The sequence below is a fragment of the Chlorocebus sabaeus genome, chromosome 9 (assembly GCF_047675955.1).
Source record: "Chlorocebus sabaeus isolate Y175 chromosome 9, mChlSab1.0.hap1, whole genome shotgun sequence".
In the NCBI taxonomy this organism is placed as follows: domain Eukaryota; kingdom Metazoa; phylum Chordata; class Mammalia; order Primates; family Cercopithecidae; genus Chlorocebus; species Chlorocebus sabaeus.
In genome coordinates this window covers 100,910,378-100,930,950 of record NC_132912.1, presented here as the reverse complement: position 1 = coordinate 100,930,950, position 20,573 = coordinate 100,910,378, and the positions used below count along the sequence as shown (strand labels likewise).

Genomic DNA, 20,573 nt, shown 5'->3' with positions numbered 1-20,573 from the left:
AAAAATTATGTTGGGGTAAAAATGCACAGCACAGAATACTAGTCTGGCTACAACCAAAGGTTCATTGTAGCAAAGCTCTTTACTTTGTATGTATGTTTGTAAAAATGCATAGCACAGAATAGTTTAATTTTTAAAATACCAAATCACAATAACGACAAAAATGAATAATTATAAATGAGGTAGAGTCTGTCTGTTAGAGACATAGCTACAGCTCCGTATCTATCACCTCCCTCCTTGGAGCTATACCAGCAAGTGTGAAATGTGCCTGGTGAGAAACTGAGAAACCAAAAGCAACTTTCAGACAAAGAAAGCATTAGCAAGTTAATAAATTTAAGAGTTTCTCTTCTATGCAGTTTCGAAGTTTATTAATTAGAGTTTCAAGAATAACAGATAATTACAATACAGTAACATCGTCAAAGCAATGTTACTTTAAGGAACAGAACGCCTATACACAGGGCTACAAGAAGGCTTTCAAAGAAGAATCATCTCCTGAACGAACATGGCTCAGGTATTTAAACTCAATTCTTATCTAGTATTCTTATGATACAAAGAGAAAGATAATTGTTAAAGATGGGTAAAAGCTAACAATAGGCAATGGTATTTTTTTTTTTACCATCAAATATTTATTAAGTGCACATATTGTATTGACATCACTGTTGGGGTAGTAGAAATTATAAAGTACGGGCCAGGCACGGTGGCTCACGCCTGTAATCCCAGCACTTTGGGAGGCTGAGGTGGGCAGATCAGGAGGTCAGGAGATCGAGACCATCCTGGCTAACACGGTGAAACCCCATCTCTACTAAAAATACAAAAAATTAGCCGGGCATGGTGGCACGCACCTGTAGTCCCAGCTACTCGGGAGGCTGAGGCAGGAGAATTGCTTGAACCCAGGAGGCAGAGGTTGCAGTGAGCCGAGAGAGTAAAAATGAAGCTTCCCCTTAAGACGTCTCTCTACCTAATTGGAAAGATTGTTTTCATGTTGTTTTAAGGGACTATATGTCTCTAACTGCCAAATAAAAGAAAAGCAGTAAATGATAGAAACCAGAGGAGAAAAATATCACTAAGGGCTTGGAATGGGTGAGGAAAATGTCATAAAGTGGGTGGAACTGAGGCTAGGCCTTTAGAAGCAGATATTCAGACACAGAACTGAGGGGAGACATTATAAGTGGAAAGAACACACTCAACATGTGAAGAGGCAAAAAGTCGGAAAGTGTTATTTTGGAGACTCATAGAAACTGGTTGTCTTAGTTCAGGCTGCTATAACAAAGTACCATAGACCGGTGGCTTAAAAACAACAAATATTTTTCACAATTCTAATAGCTAGAAGTTCAAGATCAGGGTGCCAGCATGGCCTGGTTCTGGAGCAGGCCCTCTTCCAGGTTGTAGTAGGTTGATTTCCCATTGTATTCTCATATAGCAGAAACAGAGCAAGCTAGCTCCCTGGCTTCTTCTTGGTTTGCTTGTTTGTTTGTTTGTTTTTTGAGACAGAGTTTTCGCTGTTGTTGCCCAGACTGCAATGCAATGGTGCAATCTTAGCTCTACCTCCAGGTTTAAGTGATTCTCCTGCCTCAGCTTCTGAAGCAGCTGGGATTACAGGCATGTGCCACCATGCCGGCTAATTTTTTGTATGTAATAGAGATGGGGTTTCACCATGCTGGTCAGGCTGGTTTCGAACTCCTGACCTCAGGTGAGCCACCTGCCTTGGCCTCCCAAAGTGCTGGGATTACAGGCGTGAGCCACAGCACCTGGTCCCTGACTTCTTCCTATAAGGGAAGTCATCTCATTCATGAAGGCTCCACCTTCATGACTAAATTACACCCTGAAGGCCCCATCTCCAACACCATGACACTGGGGACTAGATTTCAACATATGAGTTTAGGGGGAACACAAACATTCAGTCCCCAATATTAGTCTGGCTACAGCCAAAGGTTCATTGTAGCAAAGCTATTTACTTTGTATAACTACTCTCATACTGAAAGAAAGAATTGAACCATAACCTGCCCACATTAAATTCTACTCCACAATCCAAATAATATCCAGAAATTTCTGTCTTTGATGTCTGACAATGCTTGCTATAGAAACAGTAACAGCTGATAGTATATGTATCAAATCAATCAAATAAATAAATAAATAACAAGCTGTACATTTGTCTGAGATAAAGGCCTAGCCATTGTGGATCTAGATATGGTAACTGGCCTTACTACTACTATAATAATTCCTGGAAAAGATAAGCCCTATCCCCATTACCCTTACCTTTATAGTTTCATTTCCTGGTATGATGTGATATTTCTAGTCTCCTCAAAAGTTTTAATTCCATCCAACCCATACTCTCATCAATACAACACAGAACCTTACAGGGTTTTTTGTTATTTGATTTTTTGAGACAGAGTCTCATTCTGTCGCCCAGGCTGGAAGTGCACTGGCGCAATCTCAGCTCACTGCGACTTCCGCCTGCCTGGCTCAAACAATTCTCACGCCTTAGCCTCCAGAATAGCTGGGATTACAGGCGTACACCACCATGCCCAGCTAATTTTTTATATTTATAGTAGAGATGGGGTTTCCCTGTGCTGGCCAGGCTGGTCTCGAACTCCTGAACTCAAGTGATCTGCCCACCTGGGCCTCCCAAAGTGCTGGGATTATGGGGGTGAGCTGCCATGTCCAGGCAACCTTACAGTTTTGATGACAGAATCAATAATACCTTGAAAGGAAAGGTGAAATACACTATTTCCACCCCACCCTCTAGCTGTTTATTTCACAGCTGTATTAGCAGAACACAACAACTAAAACACCTTCCATTCAAATTGCCCACAAAACTTAGAAGCTGCTCTGCTCTTCTCTCACTTCTTCCCCTCCCCACCTCCTCTAACTTACACACAACCACCTCACTCTGCTGTCCATCTTCCCCAACTGCTGCCCAACAATTCACAGGCTGTCACAGACTGTCAGCACTGCGTTTGGGGACTTGAGAAGTACTCTTGTGGGACAGCACAGTGTGTTAGTACAGCATTTTCCCAGACACAATGTCACTCTTTATAGCCAGCTGCAAATTAGTTTCTTCTTAAAAAAAAAAAATAATACTCCTAATAAGACAGGTACAAGGAGATTTCAAATAACCAAGATTAAAACTCACTTTGATTTGCTCTGAGATGCAGGCCTTTTCAGTCATGTATGATGAAATCCTATGTTTCTACTCACATGAGCCATGCAAAACATCCAGAAATACCTAAGACAGTTTTCTGACGCTAACAAAAGCAAAAAGACTAAGAAAAAACAAATCTAAGAATAATATTGTTCCTCTCTTTCTTCAGTGCCTATAGCTCCTCATCCCTGGATTCTATTTGAGACTACTTTGTTTGAACTCAGCTCTCAATATCAACATTTATTTCTCACTGTGTTTAGCTGCACAAAACTATTTGAGAGAAAATTCGGCAAATCACCAGTATCATGTCATACTTTCCATCCAATTTTTGCAACGTGCGTCAGCAGCACATGAGTATATTTATCTTCTGACAGTTGCTGTGACCAACCCTCTGGTTACCACTAAAGCTATCACCCTACGCATCGGCTGGCCCATTGTCACTGGCCATACAGGAGAGTCAGAAGTTGGAATATACTCAAAAGATCATCAGAGGATGTGAGTAAGAAAACCTCTCACAAAACAGCAGGTCATATCAACTTACTAAATTTTCCTTGAAAAAAAAATTTTTTAACTGACAACAAATACCTATAGGGTAATATTTAAAAATTAAAATCAGTTATCTTTTGTCATTTCTAAGTTATTTAATAACATTATTCATTCTGTTTTATACTTTACTATTTAAATGACCACCTATTCTTCCTGAATCAGTTAATCAAACCCTTAAAATAACACTGCGTCTTTGCTGCTCACTACATGAATTATAGTGAAGCCAGGGCTTGACAAGAAGGATGTTAATTCTCAGCTGTTACAGTGGAAAGAGACAGACCAAAGCTAGTGATCCAACTTTGAAAACTAATCCCTATATTTAAACAGCCCCTGTTCTCCTCTCTACTACAAACAATAAAATTAAGATAGACAGTAAACAGAAGAAAATCTTCAAAAGACCCTACACCTTTCAGGAAATTGCCATTTTCAAACTCGTTTTACATGACAGTTACAAAATAAAATGACACTGAAGAAACAAAATATAAGCAAACAAATCTTTAGAGTAAACAGACAGTATGTCTATAAAATATGCATAAGTAAAGGCAACTTACCATATAAGTAACATTTATTTTCTTAATAATAAAACTCTACAACATGCAGATAGACTGTCTCTGAAGGCAAACTGTATAAAAGTTCCTTTCTGACAGACAGCAGCCTCACCTGAAAAACAGTAATAATAAAAGTTATTTTTATAAAAATATACAGTTATTTCTTTGACACCTGTCTAGCCACTTAACTTTCATTAACTCATTTTGTAAGTCTGCATTTAACACAGTGATGTGCCATAGAATGTGCAATGAAGACACACATACAAAAGCACTTTTTAGAAGCTCATCAACCAAACAGAATAAGGAAATGCCATCTTCTGTCATTCTCAGACCTGAAGACAGGAAAGTCTACTAACTGTCACCAAAAAAAAAGACATAAGACACAAAATAATAAAAATCACAAAAAGACGCCAGGCATGGTGGCTCATGACTGTAATCCCAGCACTGTGGGATGCCAAGGCAGGCAGACCACTTGAGCTCAGGATTTCGACACTAGCCTTGACAACATGGCAAAACTCCATCTCTACAAAAAATATAAAAATCAGCCAAGCATGGTAGCATGCACCTGTACTCCCAGCTACTCAAGAGGCTGAGGTGGGAACATGGCTTGAGCCCAGCAGGTCAAGGCTGCAGTGAGCTCTGATGGCACCACTGCACTCCAACCTGGGTGACAGAACGAGATCCTATCTCAAACACACACACACACACACACACACAGAGAGAGAGAGAGAGAGAGAGAGAGAGAGAGAGAGAGAGAGAGATACAAACAGATGTTCAACTTCTAGTCATTATTACAGTTTTAATACATGGGATAGCTTATGGAACATGGTGGATACTCAACGAGTATATGCTGGCCAGCTGAACGGTAGATGGATAAAAAATAAAACTCATCAGTTAGCAAAGAAATGCAATATAAACATACTGTTTTGCTATCAAACTGGCAAATATTAAAAAAGAGCAATAAGGTTCTGTTTTGCTGAATGTCAACAGAATAGGGCTCAAACACAGTGTTAGTGGAGGTATACATTTTATTAATATGGAAAGCTGTTAACAATATGTTTCAGAAACTTTTATGTGTCAAAAGACCTTTGACGAGGCAATTCTCCTCTGATAAATTTATCATAAGGAAGTAACTAGACTTCTACAAGGATACTTACTTATTCCAGAACTGTTCGCAATAGTGAAAAATTTTAAACAACTTTAATGTCCACCCATATCAGCCAAGTTAAATAAATTATGGTGCATCCACACTGTAGAAAACTATGTAGATATACAAAAGAAAGATCTATAAGATATATTATTGAGCTGAAAAAAAAGTGGAGAATTTATCAAGGAGTTAAATGTAAAGAAAACTTTAAAACGTTCCTGAAAGATACAAAAGTAGATCTGAACAAATGGAAAGATATTCTTTGTTCTTGGACAGAAATCTCAGCACGAAACAACAGCATTAAAAAGTCAGTTTTCCATATGTTAACTTATAAATTTAACATAACCCCAATAAAAATACCTGCAAGCTTTTTTATTGAGACAGACAAGCTGATACTAAAGTTCAACAGAAAAATAAACATGCAAGAGTAGTCAGGAAAACACTAAAAATTTAAAAAGCTAGCCCTTGATATACTATCAAGCCTTTATAACTGAAAGTGTGATAATGGTATAGAAAATAGAAAGTCCAGAAATAAACCAAATAGAAATTTCATATATGATAAAGGTAGCATATCAAAGAACACTGGCACAAAATTGGTCTTTTTATTCATTTTTAAAGAAATCATACCTCCAAATGGATCAAAGATCCAAATTAACAACTAAAACCACAGAAGTACTAGAAGAAAACATAGGTGAATTATTTACCGTAGGTCCAAGGAAAGCCTCTAATTTTAATCCAAAATTCACATAAAACAAAAAACTAAAAAACTGGACTACATAAAGGTCTAAACATTCATACCCACGCACAAACACTACAAACTGGGAGAAAATATTTGTAACATACATCACCAGTAAAGAGCTAATATTCCTAATATTTAAAAACTCCCAACAATTGAGAAAGGGGAGGGGACCAAAAACCTGATGGAAAAATGAAGATATATATTTCAAACAAAAAGATAAAAAATGACCCTTAAACATATAAAAAGATGTTCAACTTCACTGATAACAAGAGAAACAAACATTAAAACTATACTGAGATACTATTTCTTACCTATCAAGTTAGCAGAAATTAAAAAGCACGCCACCACACTCTGATGATGAGGTTGTGGGGAAACTAACCCTCTTAAACACCGCTGATGGGAATTCAAATTCATACAACCTCTGCAGAAAGGGATTTAGCAATATTTAAGAAAACTAGATATGCTTTTAACTTCTGGCCCAACCATTCCATTTTGAAAATTTACTCCAAAATACACCTCCAACATACCAAAATATATATGGACAAGGTTGCAGTACTTTTTGTAAATTCAAAATATTAGAAAGAGCATAAGAGTACAAAAAAGTATTTATAGTATGCTACCTTTTGTGTAAGAATGAAAGAAAAATAAGAAAATGTGCATCTATATCCTCAATCCTGAGGGGAAAAAAATGCATGAAGGATAACTGGGGGAATCATTAGACTGGTAACCTGCAGAGGACAGGTTAGAGAAGGACAGAAGGAACGGGTGACAGTGCCCTGAGTATAAACATCTTTGTAGAGTTCTGACTTTTGGAAACATGCTGATGTTTCACATACTGAAGAATAAATAAGATCAATTAGGATCAAGTGAAAAAGACAGAATACAAATAGAAATAAACGAAGTACACTGTATTTCAAATGAATAACATAACCCCAGGGAGGAGGGAAAGAACGTTAGAGAAGGAAAATTAATCCAAGTAACTTTTGAACATGGTTTTTATATCAGCACATTCTAATAGAAATGTAACGGAGCCACATACGTAATTTAACATTTTCTAGTAGTCACATTAAAGTGAAATTAATTTTATTAATATATTTTATCAAATACACTTAAAATATTTCAACACATAATCAACATAAACTATTATTAAAATACCAGTGAGATATTTCATATTTATTTTGTAGTAAGTTTTCAAATCCAATGTACATTTTATACTTGTAACACATCTCTATTCATGTGGCTAGTAGCTACCGTATTATTACACAGTACAGATTTAGACTACATGTCCCTAGGCTAAAGGAAAAACACTATAAACAAACATTGAATTCTACGTACGAGGTGTCTTTTAAATGGTGGTATGAGTTAATAATTCTTAAACTATTTTCTTACATTTTAGAATTGAACCAATAAGCAAAAATATGAGTAATTTCTCATCGTTGGAAATCAGAGCTACAAATACGGAATGAGGAAAGTACAGAATAAACCCTGTAGTGTTGGGTCAGAATCTGAGGTACCTGTATAAACTCACTGCTTTTAATAAAGATACACTAGTGTGTGCACACATACACACAAACACACACACTCCCTCCTCTCACACATACCTATTTCCTAGACGTCAGCTGAGAAGGCCTAGAAGCAATACCAATTGCAACCAGGACATCTAGAGTCCAGACTGTGGCTTTTAAAGTCACTATTAAAAGGAATCAGGGCTTCGAGAAGAAACTCCTTATTCCAAGGCTGGGGCTGGGAAAGTGCAAGATGAGCCTAGAATACGTGCTCCAAGAATGACAGGGTGTGTCAAAAGAACTGAAGGGGCTCCCACTGGCCACGTCAGGGACAGTGTCAAAATAAAGTACTATTATAAATAAGCGTAGAAGGAATAATGGAATTAGAATTTTCTATCACCACTCAAGAACCATTATGAAAATTAGGCAGAAATCACCAATGGATACTAAAATTAGTGAGCAAAAGTTCAAGGAGTAACAAGATGTTTACAACAAATGGATATTAAAATTAGTGAGTGAAAGTTCAAATAGTGACAAGATATTTACCAAGTATGTATTTTTTCACAAAACACTTTAAAATTATTTAAAGGGACTGTGAATGTGAATTACAAAGAGAATATAATGCCACTAAGCTATACACTTAAAAATTGTCAAAACATAAAAATAAATGTGTATTTTACCACAAAAAAATTACAAAAGGAAAAACAGTAACAATCAAGTGATCCAAAATCATATTACCAGTATTTGAACATCTTGTGCCTCCTGATACGATGCAAAAGCATAACGATACTTTGTGGTACTCCTATCAAAAATGAATAACCTTAATCCGATCATGAGAAAACATCAGATGAACCCAAACTGTACATGTTCTACAAAATAACTGTCTTGCACTCTTCAGAAATATCAATGTCGGCTGGATGCAGTGGCTCACACTTGTAATCCCAACACTTTTTGGAAGGCCCAGGCAAGAGGATCACTTGAGCCCAGGAGTTCAAGACCAGCCTGGGCAACACAGGGAGAATCTGTCTCTACAAAAAATAAAAAATTAACCAGGTGTGGTGGTGGGCACCTGTAGTGCCAGCTACTCAGGAGGCTGAGGCAGGAGGATTGCTTGAGTCCGGGAGTTCAAGGCTGCAGGGAGCCATGATCACACCACTGTATTCCAGCCTGGGCAACAGTAAGACGCTATCTCCAAAAAAAAAAAAAAAAAAAAAAAAAGTCAATGTCACGAAAAAAACAGAAACTGCACCAGATTAAAGGAAACTAGAGATATGACAACTAAATGCACTCTCATGACCTGGAATTTTCTTTTGCTATAAAGTACAATGGGCCAATGGGTAAAATCTGAATAAGTCTGTAGGTTACATAATTAACATTAAATCAATGTTAATTTCCTGATTTTGACAACTATACTGTGGCTTATATAAAAGAATGTCCTTGTTTTTTAGAAAGTGCACACTTAACTATTTAGGTATAAAAGGGAGTAAGGTCTACATTTTACTCTCACGAGAGAGAAATAAGAAAGGGAATGTAGTAAAATGCTAACATTTGGGGTATTTGGGTGAACTCTCTATACCACTCTTGGAATTTTTCTGTGGTCTGAAATAATGTCAACATAAATTAAACAGAAAAACAAAGATGTCAGTCAGCACAGTGCTTGGCACATAATGTACAATCAAGCAAATAGGAGTTAGATGTTGTTAATGAGAATATAATCTCTAGGATTCTGTGCAAAAAAATTCTCGACTCAAGAGCCATATACTTTCATGGTTGGAAAAAATGGGGAAGGAACAAAATAATACATATAGTATGCCCCATTTAAACATATGTCCACAAATACATAGGCAAATGCATAAACAAAGACTAGAAAAATATATACACTAATTTGTTAATAGTGGGCAGCTCTGGGTAGTGTAATTAAAGTGACTCTTATTTTATTCTTCAGGTTTATCACTGTATTCTAGTTTTCCTATAATACAGATGTAACATTTTTGTGGGTTTTCCAATGATGATTTTTAGAAATTAAAGGAATAGCTCACATCAAGGAAGGTATGACTATTCTCTGTAGCAGTGCCCTCTCTGCAGACCTATGTTTAGTGTTACTGCATTTGAGCAACATATTCTGCAACTCTACCTTTCACATATCAGAAATATAATAATCATGTAATGCTACTGTAATATTATTTCACATAAGAATATTGCAGTTAGGGCCGGGAGTGGTGGCTCACACCAGTAATCCCAGCACTTTGGGAGGCCGAGGTGGGCAGATCATGAGGTCAGGAGATCAAGACCATCCTGGCTAACACGGTGAAACCTCATCTCTACTAAAAATACAAAAAATTAGCCGGGTGTGGCGGCGCACACCTGTAATCCCAGCTACTCCGGAGGCTGAGGCAGGAGAATAGCATGAACTCAGGAGGCGGAGCTTGCAGTGAGCCAAGATCGCGCCACTGCACTCCAGCCTGGGCGACAGAGCAAGACTCCATCTCAAAAAAAGAAAAAAAAGAAAAGAAAAGAATATTGCAGTTAGTCTTATAGCTGTTTTTCTGTTAAGAGAATGGAATGCACATATGCATATAATTTTGCTTCTCTCCAAAAATTCTACTGAAATAAGTCAATTTGTTTTGTCTTAAAACATAAATCCACAAGGATAGACAGCGGAGAAGAGAAAAAAAAGTAACAAAACTTTGGAAGTTATGTATTGATGAATGCTCAATGTGTAGCAGAACTTAAAAAGCCAAATTCCAAACCAGCAGTAGAGAAAGTTGCCACTCAACCCAATTTACAGTCAGAAATCCTCATCAGAGTCAGGGACTGGCCATACCAACTCTGGAACTGGAAGTGAAAAGCAGGGAGGGCACTGGGTGAAAGGGGCGATCCTGAGATCCCCTCCTCCTCTGTGAAAAAAAGTTTGGGATTATCTCTAAAATGTAGAATAGACCATCTGTAGATCAGGGGCTGACTGGAAGTGCAGAGGTCTTTAAAACTGGGTGATTAAGTAAGCATATTGAACCTAAAATCTACTGCCCCACCCCCATTCCATACACCAGGTCCCAGAAAAATGCCAACTGTTCTACATTGAAAGGTACCCACAAACACCAAGGACAGTAGATAAAAATAAACACAGACCCACACCAAAGCACATCATTGCGAAACTTCAGAACACTGGGGACAAAGCAGAGGTCTAACAAGTTTCCATTGAAAAGATCCAAATGAAAGAAGAGAGTCCACACTGGCTTAAGACTTCTCAAAAGCAATCAAGGATGAGGAGAAAAAAGAAACTATGCCTTCAAAATTCCGAAGAAAAATATTTCCAACCTAGAATTTTACACTCACCCAAACTATATTAATCAAATGTGAAAACAGAAACCAAAAATATTTTCAGACATGGAAAGGCTCAAAAAATTACCTACCGTGTACGCTTTCCTAGAAAGCTACTAGAAGATTGAGAATTTTAAAGTTCTTACAAATTTAGGAAAGACTGATTGTTCGTAACTATAGTAAAAAGTTGCCAAGGACTACTTATACCCATTCCATTGTAAAAACAACTTACTTTTCTTTTACAAGCTAATCAGTGTTAGCTTAGCCCCTTACTTCTGAAAGTCAGCCAATTTAAAGTTAGGGAGAAAGTCACTACAATAAAATACCCAAATGCCAACCAATCGACAATGGTCTCAACCAATCGACAATGGTCTCACCCAAGTAACCATTTGTCTATAAATTATGTTAATCTGCTTCTGCTGCCTCTTAAAATTTTCTAATCCCTGAGCACCACACTCCCCCAAAACACTATATAAAACTAGCAATCTGCTTTGTTCTGGGACATTGTGCCTGTTTAGATATTTTAGATAGTGATGATCTCATCATCCTTTGACAACAAACAAGGAAACAAACCAAAGGAAAGAAGAGATAAGATACAGAAAACAAGACATCCCACACAAGAGAGAAGTGAAGGAATACTAGTGAATGGGACTCTAGGATGACAACTGTGCACCCGCAGCAGAAAGCAACCAATCCAGATTGAAGTTGTGTGAGAGGGTAGGCATGCTGAAGGCTGTCATCCTCATGCTGTCTGGCATGGTATCATCTTTTGAATCCAACACAACTACTAGAGGATGTGCTCCACCTAAGCAAGAGGTAAATGAAGCCTAAAGAAGATAGGAGTTCTAACAATATTCGGAGAATCAAACCCAGCAGAGAAAAATCTAAGGATAACAACAAGGGGAAATCATACTAGGAAAAGAGCAATGCAGCAGGTCGAGAGAGTAGGCTTCAATAGTAGGACATTGGAAGTCTCTAGAAGAGAAATTTCCAAGAATTTAAAAAAAAAAAATTCTAACTGACAGATTAGTGTGATTGACCTTGTGGAAAACTGCACCGAGGGGCTATTTAAGACACTATCAGCAAGTAAAATTTGCACAGGCATAGTAATGTAAACATAACATTATTAGACTTAACCAAATATTTTAATAGAACTAAATTAAGAAGCTAGGGAGAAGCAGTAGTGGAGATGGTATTTAATAACACTAAAACTTTCTTTACCATAATAGAAACTCCATATATAATGAAAAAAACTGGTAAATCAAAAGATAGCATTGTACATACATTACTTTTAAATACAGAGATAGGTTGATGCCAGAAGAAATAGCTTAAGAAGAAATAGCTTATTAACTGTTAAATTATTAAGTTAATAAAAAAATTAACTGTTATCTACCCTGTATCCTCTAGGGAGAGGACTAGAGAGAATGGGAAGTGGTGGGACAAAAACTACTCACTATATTTTGTTATAAAACCTTTTTTCACTATTGGACTTTTTAAAACATGTCTATTTTAAACTCTACATCTATTGAGAAAATATTTTAAATTATTTTAAAATTTTTTTTTTGAAAACCCAAATAGCACCACATAAACTTAATTGTTCATCATTCAAAAACATGTCTAAAGAAAACATTTTCAACCAAAAGGGACAGAATATCCTACAGAAAAAGTTTCCTTTTTGTTAGAAGATCTTTATATTTCTAATACTGAAAGAGCATAAACACACAAAATATAGAAGCTTTAAAAAAAAAAATTTAAGCAAATAATTACCAATTGAGTAGACAGTGAAGATTCACGAATTGTAATACTAGAAAGATTACACGTCTGACCTTACTTACAAATTCATTAATGATCAGGAGACAGTGCAAATAACACATTTAATTAAATTTGTTCATTTATCTATTTCAGGAAGTATAATTAACAGCAGTGAGACAGAGTAGTAATATAAAAGGACAGAGACAGATTAAAAACATTGGCCAAAAAAACAACCAAATTGGAGAGTATTTACCAAATAGAATACTGGGTAAAATTACAGGCTTAAAACAACAGAAGAGGGTTATCAGCAGCTTATTTACCATCAATTTTACTTCACACTGTTGTCATATGAAATAATTTTGGCCAACACTAATGTTAAATGGGGGGATGTGTACACACACATGCACATAAACACATACCTATGTATACATACAGATTTTTTATGAGAAACTGATAATCCTAATTAAGCAAGGATTCATGAAGAGATTACACCCTAAAAACAACATACTGTTGATGCAATTTGACAAGAATGAATTTGTACTTATAGTTCAGTAATTATAAAAACTCTATCAAGAATAACCAATAATGAATTAAACTGTCCTAAAGACAATTACCTGTTATCTACCCTGTATTCTTCATCTAGCTACACTGGGATTGTTCTCACTGTTCCTGTTCTTTATTTGAATGGCCAGGCACTGACCATTCAAAATAAAGTCTACATTTTCCAGCCTCTCCAGCAGCAGGGTGTGGCCATGTGACTAAGTTTGACCAATGGGATATAAGCAAAAGTAGTATACATGGAACTCCCTAATCCAAAAATCTATAATGCTACAAAATCTAATATGTTCTGAGTGTCAAAATGATGCCACAAGTGAAAAATTCCACTCCTGATCTCATGTGACAGATTGCAGTCACAATGCAGGCACCCAACACATAGTTTATTCAGTGTCCCCAAGGAAAGAAAGACCCTCCCAGCCCCCATCAGCTGCAATATATATCTGCACACACCCAGATTCCTCTATACAAGCATGCCCACAATGGGTAATAAAACGACATGTGTATACGCCAGATACACCAACTGTAGGCTCCCCACAATGCCTCACATGGGGCCAAGATGTACTGCATTACTATTACTCACTATGCCTTTTTTTTTTTTTTTTTTTTTTTTGCTTATTCTCTGCTCTGTAGTATAACGATATGGTTGAAAGTATCGACAAGGTCTGCATGATATCCACAGAGTAATGCAAACATTCCAGAATGTGAAAACAATGTGAAACCATTCTCTGGATCTAAGCATATTGGATAAGGGATACTCAACCTGTAATATATAACTTCCAGGAAGTATCCTTAAAGGAAGTGAGATGTGTTCTTCTCTTTCTCCTTCTGATGACTGCAATGTACGTGAAATAGCTGAAGTTAGTAGCTCTCTTAGACCATAAAGTGTCTTTGGAAAATAACAGAATCCGAGCACAGTGGGGCAATGTGGCACCATGGCAAACCACATGAGTCCTAAACTGACTACTTCTGGAATTTCTAACTCGACAGACATGAACTTCTATCACATTTAAGTCTCTGGTACTTGGTTGCAACTAAATTTAATTCCAATTCATATAACCTCTACACTAATATATGTGCCTTATTTTCCTTCTTTCTTTTTTTTTCTTTTTCTTTTTTTTTTTGAGACGGAGTCTCGCTCTGTCGCCCGGGCTGGAGAGCAGTGGCTGGATCTCAGCTCACTGCAAGCTCCGCCTCCTGGGTTCACGCCATTCTCTTGCCTCAGCCTCCTGTGTAGCTGGAACTACAGGCGCCCGCCACCTCGCCCAGCTAGTTTTTGTATTTTTTAGTAGAGACGGGGTTTCACCGTGTTAGCCAGGATGGTCTTGATCTCCTGACCTCGTGATCCACCCGTCTCGGCCTCCCAAAGTGCTGGGATTACAGGCTTGAGCCACCGTGCCCGGCCTTCCCTCTTTCTCTAAACAATCTCTCTCTACTCTTTTACTGGCTCCTTTTCTGCCTCCTGCACCCTTACTATGGGTATTCCCTAATTCTTCATCCTTAGTCTTTTCTGCTCTTCTCTAAGGTTTAGGCCAAACATTCTTAAAAAAACATCTCTATGTCTCATCTATTGAGCTCCAATTTTATATTCAGCTGCCTATCATTCCACTAGTATGCGACAGAATTATATAGGAATATAACTAATTTTTAAAACAAAATAGATAAACAGACAAAGTGGTGGTAGAAACAATAATAGTAGTTGTGGTGGTGGTAATAAATAGCTAATATTTACTGAGCTCCTAGTATTTGCCAGTCATTGTTCTCAGAGCCAGTCCTCACAACAATCCTACAAAGTAAAGTTTTATCACCATCTCCATTATACAAATGAGGAAATGAGGCCCAGACAAATTAAATAAATTGCTCAAGACACAATGTACTAAAGAGATCATTCAAACCGAGGTCCCCAGAACCCATCCTCTTAACCAGCACACACTAGACCTTCTTCCAAAGTACTATCACATATTCTTCCAGTTCCAAAATGGCAGCATAGAAGCAAGCTGGCTTCACTCAACTGCCCCACAGAAAACCAAAAACAAAGTGCTGAGATTATCACCAGCAATGTCCCAGAATTCAAAAATAAGGAGGAGACAGTTTCAGGGCCACGGAGAAGTGAGAAAACCTAAGCAGGAAACAAAAACCGAACTTCCATAACCATGATGCCCTTTTCCCCAACCAGCTCAACACCAATAATGCAGAAAACTTCCCCCACAACTCACAATCACTATACTGGAAAAAGAGAATCAGGTGGACAAGCAGCTTCCCACCATCTTAGGATCTCTGGCAGGAGACCTGTCCCTGCCTCAAATTACAGGAAGTGTTGGGAGTATGTAAAGGAAGAAGTATCCCTGAGGACAGCCAGAGACAAAGAAGGCGGGGGGGGGGGGGGGGGGGGGGGACTACTACTCCCAGCCCTAGAAACTCTGCTCTGTGACTGCAAATCAAAACAGCTGTTCAGCAGCACCACACCGTAGGAGGTTCATTCCACAAGTCACCTGGGCATGAACCCATAGCCAATCTTCCCACACTACTGGAATATCTCCTGTGGGACGCCCCCATGCAGGAGGGGCAGCATACTGACTGGTTACTAGAACCGAGGCAAACCTGGGCTTAAGGTGCCAGCTGGTGCCGAAAAAGAGGCAGCAATCTAGCAGGAAAAAAAAAAGAAAAGAAAAAGAAAATCAAGAGGTATATTATAAAGAATCACTAAGCAAACACATAATAAAAACCAAAACAAGTAGATCCAAACAGGGGAGCTTGCAAAACAGAAAACAAGGCAGAAAGAAAAGACTGGAACAAAGAACTATCCTTCAAGGTAAAGATACAGATGTACATCCGCAAGAAACAACAGCAAACAGGGAACCAAGGCCTCTTCGAACAGCAAAGCAAGGAACCAGTAACTGACCCTAGCAAGATAGCAACTTGGGAACCCTCTAACCAAGAATTCAAAATAGCCATTTTAAGGGAATTTGGCGATCACCAAGATAACATAGAAAAGCAATTCAGAAATTGATTGGAGAAATTTAACAAAGAGATTGAAATAGTACAAGAAATCAAATCTTGGAACTCAGAAATACATTTGTGAACTGAAAAAGTCATTAGAGGCTCTCAACAGCAGAAAGATCACACAAAGGAAAGAATCAGTGAACTTGAGAGGCTATTTGAAGATACACAATTAAAGAAGAAAAAAGACCAGCGCTGCCAAGCATAAAATGCAAATGTTAATAGATCTTAAGGGAGAGGCAGACTGCAATACAGTAACAGCAGGGGACTTCAACACTCCACTCTCAGTAAACGACAGATCATCCAGACAAAAAAATCAACAAAGAAACATCAGAGTTAAACTATACACTAGAACAAATCGGCCTGACATTTCTAGAACATCCAAGTGCACAGAATACACACGCTTTTCATCCGGACATGGAACATTCTGCAGAACAGACTATATCTTAGGCCACAAAACAAGTCTGAACAAATTCAAAAAAGCAGAAAGCATGTGAACTACAATGAAACAAAACTACAATGAAACAAAAACTGACTACAATGGAACAAAACTAAAAATCAGTAACAAGAGGAAGTTCAGGAAACACAAACACATGGAAATTAAGTAACACCTGAATGATCAATGAAGAAATTAGAAGGAAATTTAAAAATTTCTTGAAACAACAAAAATGAAAATATAACACACTACAATCTATAGAATAAAGCAAAAGCAGCAGTAAGAGGGAAGTTATAGCAATAAATGCCTACATCAAAAAAGCAGAAAGACTTCAAATAATCTAATAACGTGCCTCAAGGAACTAAAAAAGAACAAACCTAACCCAAAATTAGTAAAAGGAAAGAAATAATAAAGATCAGAGCAGAAAGAAATAGAATTTAGACTACAGAAAATCAACGAAATAAAAAGTTGTTTTTTTGAAAAGAGAAACAAAATCGACAAAACTTCAGCTAAACTAAGAAAAAAGTGAAGACCCAAATAAAATCAGAAATGAAGAAGGAGACAAAACAAGTGAGACCATAAACACAAAGAATCATTAGAGACTATTTTAACATCTATATGCCAACAAATTGGAAAACCTGGAAGAAATGGACAGTTCCTGGACAAATTCCTGGACACATACAACCTATCAAGATTGAACCATGAAGAAATAGAAAAACTCAACAAACCAATAAGGAATAGCCAGATTGAAGCTGTAATAAAAAGTCTCCCATTAAAGAAAAGTCCAGGAACTGATGGATTCACTGGTGAATTCTACCAGACATTCAAAGAATACCAATTCTGCTCATAATCTTCCAAAAAACTGAAGGAGAGGGAATACTTCCCAACTCATTCTACAAGGCCAGCATTACCCTGATTCCAAAACCAGTCAAGGACACAACAAAAAAAGAAAACTATGGGCCAGTATCACTAATGAACATAGACGCAAAAATACTAGAAGACCAAATTCAACGGCACACTAAAAAGATAATTCCCCATGAGCAAGTGGGATTCATCCCAGGGAGGAAAAGATCGTTCAACATGTGCAAATCAATAAACATGACACATTAACAGAACCAAGAACAAAAAACCCTATGATCACTTTAATAGATGCTGAATAAGCATTCAATAAAATCTAATATCCCTTTATGATAAAAACCCTCAGCACATTGGGTATAGAAGGAATGTACCAATAATAAAGGCTATATATGACAAATCCACAGCTAATATCACACACTGAACAGGGAAAAATTGAAAGCCTTTCCTCTAAAATCCGGAACAAGACAAGGATGCCCACATTTACCCCTTTTATTCAACATAATACTGGAAGTTCTGGCCAGAGTAATAAGGCAAGAGAAAGAAACAAAGGGCACCAAATTGGAAAGGAAGTCAAATTGCTCCTTTTTGCAGACAAAATGATTTATATATAGAAAAATCTAAAGATTCCACCAAAAAATTCTTAGAACTGATAAATTCAGTGAAGTTGTAGGACACAAAAATCAACATACAAAAATCAGTAGATTTACATATGCCAATAGCAAACAATCTGAAAGAGAATTCAAGGAAGCAATCCCATTTATGACAGCTACAAAGAATCAGTTTAACCAAAGAAGTGAAAGATCTCTACAAGAAACATTATAAAACACTGATGAAAGAAACTGAAGTCGATACCAAAAATGGAAAGATATTCCATGCTCACGAATTAGAGGTAGTAACACAGTTAAAATGACAATACTACCCCAAGAATGTACAGATTCAATGCAATCTCTATCAAAATACCAATGATATTCTTCATAGAAACAGAAGAACAAATACAAAAATTATACAGAATCACAAAAGAACCTGAATAGCCAAAGCAATCCTGAGCAAAAAGAAGAAAACTGGAGGTATCACACTATCTGACTTCAAATTATACTACAAAACTCTGGTAACCACATCAATATGGTATTAAAATTAAAACAGACACACAGACCAATGGGACAAAATACAGAATCCAAATATAAATCCATACATTTAAAGCCAATTTATTTTTGACAAAGGCACCAAGAACATAAAATGGGGAAAGAACACAGTCTCTTCAACAAATGGTGCTGGAAAAACTGGGTAACTATATTGAGAATAATGAAATTAGGACCTATGTTTCACTGAATACAAAAATCAAATCAAAACGGATTACAGACTTAAATGTACGGCCTGAAACCATCAAATTGTTAGAAGAAAACACTGATGAGTTGCTCCAGGACATTGATCTAGGCAAAGATTTTTTGTGTAAGACCTCAAAAGCACATGCAACCCAGGCAAAATAGACAAATGGAACTAAATCAAGCTAAAAAGTTTCTGCACAGCAAAGGAAACAATCAAAGTAAAGAGATAACCCACAGAATGGAGAAAATATTTGCAAACTATGCATCTGGCAAAGGATTGATAATGAGAATATATAAGGAGTCCAAACAACTCAACAGCAAAAGAACAAATAAATCAGATTGATTTAAAAACAGGCAAACGATCTGAATAGACTTTTCAAAAGACGACATTCAAATGGCCAACAGGTACATGAAAAAAATGTCCAACATCACTATTCATCAGAGAAACACACATCAAAACCACAATGAGATGTAATCTCACACCAGTTAAAATGGCTTTTATAAAAAAGGCAGGGCATAACACATGTTGGTGAGGATGTGGAGAAAGGGGAATTCTCCTACACTGTTGGAAGGAATGTAAATTAATACAGCTACTATGGGGAACAGTATGGAGGTTCCTCAAAAAATGAAAAATAGAATCATCATATGATCCAGCAATTCCACTACTGGATATATATTCAAAAGAAAGGCAATCGATATATTAAAGAGACATCTGCACTTCCATGTTATTTTTTTGCAGCACTATTCACAATACCCAAAATATGAAATCAACCTAAGTGTCCCTCAATGGATAAACATAGGAAGAAAAAATGGTACATATACGCAGTAGAATATTATTCAGCCATGAAGAAGAATGAAACTGGGAGTCTCTCTGAACCTATTCTGGCTCAGAAGGTTGCCCCCGATAAAAATAATTTTAAAATAACACAAAAATGTTTTAAAGAACGATATCCTGTCATTTGCAGCAACATAAATGGAACTAGAGGTCGTTATGTTAAGTAAAACAAGCCAAGTTCAGAAAGACAAATATCATGTGTTCTCACTTATACACGGGATCTGAAAAGCACATGTCTTGAAGACAGAATGTAGACTGGTGGGTACCAGAAGCCAAGAAGGAGTGTGGCTGGGGAAGATAAAAAGAGGTTGATTAATGGGTACAAACACAAAATTTGATAGAAGAAATACAACCTAGTGTTTGACAGATCAGTAGGATGACTAAAGTTTACAATAATCTATTTACATATTTCAAACATTTTTAACAAAACAAAACACAACTGTGTAAGGTGATGGGTATCCCTATTTACTCTTATTAGATCTTTACAAATTATATAAATTTATCACATGTCCCCCCCACCAAAAAAATGGGTGAATTGTATAGTATGCAAATTATTTGTCAACAAAGCTATAACCAAAATAAGATGCCATCACAGCTTAAGACTTTTAGTGTCCCCAACAATCACAAGTCATTAAAATATCCTCCATAGTAATAAATTTGATGTTTCCACAGATTAATTTTTAGAAACTGTCAATTATTACTTAGAAATATGTATGGTAAACAGATGACCAAGTAAGATCATATTCTTTTGAGGACAAGGGATATGACCATCAAGTCATGAGAACGGCTTTTTTTTTTTTTTTTTTTTTTTTGAGACGGAGTCTAACTCTGTTGCCCAGGCTGGAGTGCAGTGGCACAATCTCAGCT

The 20,573-nt window shown here is 37.0% G+C and overlaps 1 protein-coding gene across 3 annotated transcripts in view; it reads right to left on the bottom strand.

The window, feature by feature from the left end:
- R3HCC1L (R3H domain and coiled-coil containing 1 like) overlaps positions 1-20,573 on the bottom strand; it is a 104,938-nt gene that overhangs the window by 73,096 nt on the left and 11,269 nt on the right. For all 3 annotated transcript variants that reach the window (XM_007963781.3, XM_007963780.3, XM_038009417.2), the window contains exon 2: positions 4,237-4,345. The gene's annotated coding sequence lies outside the window, so the exon portion shown is untranslated. The remainder of the gene's footprint in view (positions 1-4,236; positions 4,346-20,573) is intronic.